At 36.7% G+C, this 5773-nt stretch overlaps 1 long non-coding RNA gene across 2 annotated transcripts; it reads right to left on the reverse strand.

Annotated features, from left to right (window-relative positions):
* Positions 1–610: 610 nt before the first annotated feature.
* Positions 611–4207, reverse strand: LOC135166703 (uncharacterized). 2 transcript variants are annotated; one of them, XR_010299735.1, is made up of 5 exons: positions 3515–4207; positions 3218–3391; positions 2952–3100; positions 1697–1813; positions 611–1620 (listed from the first exon to the last, which is right to left on the reverse strand). It is a non-coding gene; the product is annotated as an uncharacterized LOC135166703 (long non-coding RNA). The 2 variants fall into 2 exon arrangements; XR_010299734.1 differs by lacking the exon at positions 1697–1813.
* Positions 4208–5773: the final 1566 nt, after the last annotated feature.

Raw genomic sequence — 5773 nt, forward strand, 5'->3', positions numbered from 1 at the left:
GGGAAAATGATACGTTGATTGGAAATATCGTTTTATGGTACGATTGAGAACATGAGAAACTGAATAAACATGATTATTATCGGAGTAACAGTTTGACAACATTATCAGTTGAATTTAAAAAGTATCAGCAACAAAAGTTGTCAATATTTTTAATGAAAAATAGTCTAATGATTTATTTTCGTCGGAATGAAGTTATTATCATCTGTGAAATCAGCGATAGCAACCGAATCCTCATGAATATTCATTCCTGAAATTAATTATCTTAATCTCATCAAAGATCAGGTGTAAATTAGTTTTGAAAAATCGAGAAATCGGAGGAACATTCTGTTTTAGATAAATGTTAATGGGAGAATATTTTGGTGAGATCTGAAGTTTTCATGTTAGCTTAATGGACACACTGGAATTTCCAGAGGAACCTGTCCTGTAGCTCTCGTTTTTCTCGACGAACGGCAAAGGTCCTCATGAAAATTCTGATATCTCGTGGATTTAGAGATATTCATCGGACACTCATTCCGGAGGTGAGTGGAGGTGAGTTTTGTCCTATTTTTTGGAGGCATTTTTGGTACCAAAATTGTTGTTCTGGTTCTGATAATAAGTGAGGAGCGCGAAAAGGGATGGAATGCGAGATAACTTGGGTTATTCACAGATATCTCGAAAAATAATTGGTTCAGCGTTATAATTTCAATGTCGTTGGATTTCTGACGCGATTTAGGACTTTTATAGGGCCCTGGGAATATTATAGGGTCCATATCTACTTTTTTGGCGGATTTTTCGACTCCTAGAGATCGTAGGGTGAAACGAGCCCGAATACGGGGTCACATTTTGTTTTTAATCGTAAATGAAAACTTGATGTATTTCAGCTTTTCTATTTCTTCATAAAAGAGAAGGTCTTCATTATTATTAAAAATACCGTAAACGTTTTCCCAAAAGTATTTAATGTTTTGAAACTTTTAGCAGCACTTTAGAACATCTTTTCATTTTTTCATTATAAAATAAAGCGAATCACTTTTTACTCAACGCATTGAAGTTCTTTCCTCAATTTTCAATATTATCCGAAGATCACGAAAGAACGGACGTGTGAAAAATAATCCGCTCAAACACAAAAGATCAATTAAATTTTCGGAAAAATGCTTGAAGTAAAGCTGTACTCATTTACGTTTTCCCTACAGACGAGAGAATATTCTCATGAAAATCCTGCTATCTAGTGGATTTAGAGATACTCATCTGACACTCATTCCAGAGTTGAGTGGACTTATCCCATTCTAGAATGACATTTTTTTTTCTCAAAAATATTCCTCGAAATTTTCGAAAACGTGAGGGACGCACTTCCATTCATCTTCAATAAATTAATGAAAAAAAAACGTTCTAATTAGCATTTTAACCTTATGAGATTCTCCAAGAGCCGCATATTTCGGGTGAAACTTCTACAAAAATATTCTGATCTTTTCCAATTTTTTTTTCCCAAATCTTTTTTTTGCGATTCGCCATAGACTTCGGTTTTCTCACTTGAAAAAATATTAAAATCCTCTTTTACTTCCGGAATTCACATTCTTCTTCCAACCTTCAGCGTCAGTCGAACATTCCGGAACAAATGGCGTGTCAAAAACAATCTGGCCTCCGCTGAAACACAAAAGATCAATGAGATTTAAGAGAAAAAAAAACTCTTAAAGTAAGACTTGAACTCATTCTTATTCACATGCATTTACGATTCCGTGATGAATGCACGATAATATCGCGTTGACATCTGGGCGTCACATCGATATATCGATGCAATGAGGCGAGAAGCTAAGGTTGACACACGTCGTCATAGAGTCTAGCATGAATAAGGCAAAATGTTATGTTATGACGTATATACCGTTTCGTGGAAATGGAAAGTCAGAATGGTGGGGGATATATGCACAGAGTGCGAGTAAAGCCATGACGTCAAGTCTCCAGATACACGACAGCCCACGTCCATTGATTCCTTGATCAGTTCGTAATATTCTTACGCTGTTGATCAATTTCAACTTTCCTGAGCCGATTGATTTTTTCTCTGAGTGTTTCAGCATGTCGCATGTCACAAGAATAATCGATCAATGCACGAAAAGAAATTTTGAATAAAAATTAGTCCTCCAGAGGGTGAGTCGTAGGACGAAATGACACTAAACCAATTTTTAGGGTAAGTTTTGTCGGAGAAATTTGACTTCGGAGACTAATTTTTGCGATAAAACTAACTTTCGTTTCTCATTTCACCCTCTAGAGGTCTGATTTCCATCCAAAATGTCTTTCGGTGTATGATAACAAATCACATGTAATTTTTGTCTGCATGAAATCACCAGAAAATTTTTTGTTGGAAAATTTCCACCCTTTATTTTTCCGAAAATTGTTCACTGCAGTTTTATCGCACGAATGTTTACCTGTCATGTTTTACCATGACGATGAGAATATCAATTATTCGTTAATGCAAATGTCACCGGTTTTGCCTCATTTTTATTCTCTATTTTTATTCCTCGTTAATGCATCATGTTTGAAGGGTGATTGTATCACGAAATTTATGGATGTTACACATTCACTCGGGTTATACCATCATGATATATTTTTTAACCGTATTTTTACTTTAAAAAATATAAAGTGATATCCTTAATTTTCGAGCCAACCTTGCCCCGACTTTCACCCGATGGTCGGCCGTTGAGGTCGACGCGATTTGGTTGATGAGCTGGATATTTTTTCCACTGATTGAAGAATTTAATCCTTACTAAACAGATTTTATAATGTGTGTGGGTGTAGTTGAAATTTTTGACTGCAGCTCGAATTCCATTGTCGAATGTCACAAGAATCATTGATAGGTGTCAGAATAAATAACGGGCGGTTTTAGCATCATTAAAACCATCAGCGAATTTTTGGCCGAAAAATGTGGTGCCTTTTATATTTCCAAAAAAAATTTACCGCTGTTTCATTGCACAAATGCTCACCTGTCATATTTTTCCGTAGCGATGGAAATATCAATTATTCGGTAATGCAAATGTCAACGGTTTCATCCCCATTTTTGTTCTCTATTTTTATTGCTCTTTAATGGATCATGCTCCAAGGGTGACAGTGTCACGACTTTTCTGGATGTTACCTGTTTTTATATTCATGAAATATTTTTCACTAGTATTTTTACTTGTCAACACATAAAATGACATTACGATGTTATGAATATTACTAAATAATAAACTGTGACAAAAAATAAACTCACCCAGGCCAACACTGGATTTTTTCCCAGTCACGACTTCACGTCAATGGCACACGAACATTTAGCAACAAATGACGGTAAATCCTCAATAAATATTTATCTTTCTAAATTGCCCTCAAGTTGACTCACTCTAACTTCAAGAACATATTCCTCAAAATTCTTGTCCTCTTCATTCTTCTGTAAAAATGGAATTAAAAATTTCTAGTTCTTTTTGATTTTCCGCAAAATTTTAAATTTTAACATCAACATCTCCTGAAATTTCAATGGAATTGAGTGGAGTAAATGCACTCTCGAATTTACCCAGCGAATGTCACGAGAATTATTGATGACTGTCAGAATAAATGACGAGCATTTCTAGTATGATTAAAACCATCAGCACATTTTCGCTCATAAAACACTTCACCATTAACATTTTGAAAAAATTTCAGCTGCTGTTTCATCACACGATCCTGTTATACTCCACCACAGCACTAGGACCACAGTTTATTCGTAAACACAAATGTGAATGCTTTAATTTTCCCATCTGCTTTACTATTTTCATTTTCCGTTGATGTATCAGGTTCGAGAAGTGACTGCATTACGATATTCCTGGATACTACACACGCATCAGCGTTCTCTAACCAGAAATTCAAATACACAATTACTTCCAATAAAAAAAACATACGTAGACATCGTTATAGATGAAATTGGTGTACGTGACTTGGAATTAATATCGGAATTATCAACTATTGTTTTTATTTTACAGAGAATTATTTTTTTTCCCCACCACTTCGTTGCGCAAAAGATTGGGCACGATTGCGACAGAAAAAAAAAAAACTCGGTTGGGGACAATTAAATGATCCGCAGTGCGGCATTTATTATTATGTTTAATCGACAGAAAGCACTTCAGCAACGATGGAACAAGCGCGAGGACAGAATATTGCAATAAGAGCATTTACTACCCCCTTGCCCGCAAAAAGCGTCAAACATTTTCGCTTTATGAACGATCGGAATTTAAATTGCTTTCCTCCCCCTATCCTACCCCCCTCTTGCTTCCCCCCGCCACCCCTTTCCCACTCCCCTCTCACTCCACTACTTACCGAAGGGTTGTACGTCGAGGAAGAGGCTTTCCCGTTTCGTCTTATAAATTCCAATAGCCTCTTTGATGGAGGCTATGGGAGAGCTGTATATCAAAATATTTTGCTATGAAACACGAAAAACTTTTGACTCTTCTCTACCCCCAGTATTTTTGCAATATTTCCGGGTTCGGTGTGTGGACGGTGCTTTTATTCTCGCTGAAAGACAGAAATACCGGAAGTGGGGTGAGGGGATGGGGGTGAAGTATTTAATATGGGAGATGAATTTCTGTTGATTTGAAGAACAATACGATTTTATCGTGCCGTTAACTAAATTTCACGAAGCTACATATCATTAATTATAAAATTTATTGTAAAATTTACGGTATTCATAGAAATTTTTATGTGTAAGTAAAAGACGTTCCCACAATAATTTTTCAGAATTCACAATATTCTCTTAAATATCGTCGTGTCACCCCTGTAATTTTTTTTTATAAGTAATTCTCCATTATCTCTCAATAATTAACAAATTTGAAGACCCCAGCACTTGCAAATGTCATAAAAAAAACTTCAACCACCACATCCTGCATTTTCTAAAATTATGAAAAATTTCCCCGAACATCTGCTCGTATTTTCCCCGAATGCATCAGGAACCCCCGAAAGGCGTGCGGTTAAATTCTCTGGCGACATCTGCACCTTCTTCCCAATAAAGGAGGAAATGCCGATAAAAATTAGCGTAAAAATTATTCGTCACAGATCTCCCCTCGTACAATCGGCGGGCCATCATCTAAGCCACGCGTTTGTACACGCGATACGGCACATCTCGGGCCACCAGTGATTCAAAATAAAAATGAGACCGAGGACCCGGGAGAAAAGCCTGGGTGCATTGTCGTGGCGGGATAACTGTGAATAGAAGGACGAGAAGGGGTGGCTCGGGGAGGGAGCACCCCTGAAATACCCTCGGGAACTTTGGACATGGACTAGAGTGTTTCTCAAAGGTATTTCTTAATACCTGTGGATTTTCGTGGCAACGTCTTTGTGGACTGAATAACACAAGCCAACTACTATCCGTTTGTTATTTGATTTGAAGGAAAAGCGGTGAACTGAAATCTCGTCACGCGCAACTGAACCGTAAAGCGGTACTAATTTTCATCGTGTGTATGGGATCACAGGAATGAGAATGAATACGAGGACAAATCTACAATTTTGAGTTATCTGCAGGATCTTGATAGTTTGGGGACTTATAGCCGGCTTTTCAATATTTTTTTTATTTGTTTAAAGTGCCAGAGCCGCAGACTAAAGTTATTTACACTATCTTCATTTTTTACATCTCACATAGAGTATTTTAGTTTAAAATATCAAGTCCTGTTATATATTTATTTTGCAATCTTTAAGGTAATTACATATTTCCTCTATTTACTTGACTCTGGGAATGTTTTTGTGGTGTAAGAAGGGGAACACGTGTTGGCTCTTATTATCTGGAATTATCTGCAAGATCTCGATA

This window comes from Diachasmimorpha longicaudata, chromosome 10 (assembly GCF_034640455.1).
Source record: "Diachasmimorpha longicaudata isolate KC_UGA_2023 chromosome 10, iyDiaLong2, whole genome shotgun sequence".
In the NCBI taxonomy this organism is placed as follows: domain Eukaryota; kingdom Metazoa; phylum Arthropoda; class Insecta; order Hymenoptera; family Braconidae; genus Diachasmimorpha; species Diachasmimorpha longicaudata.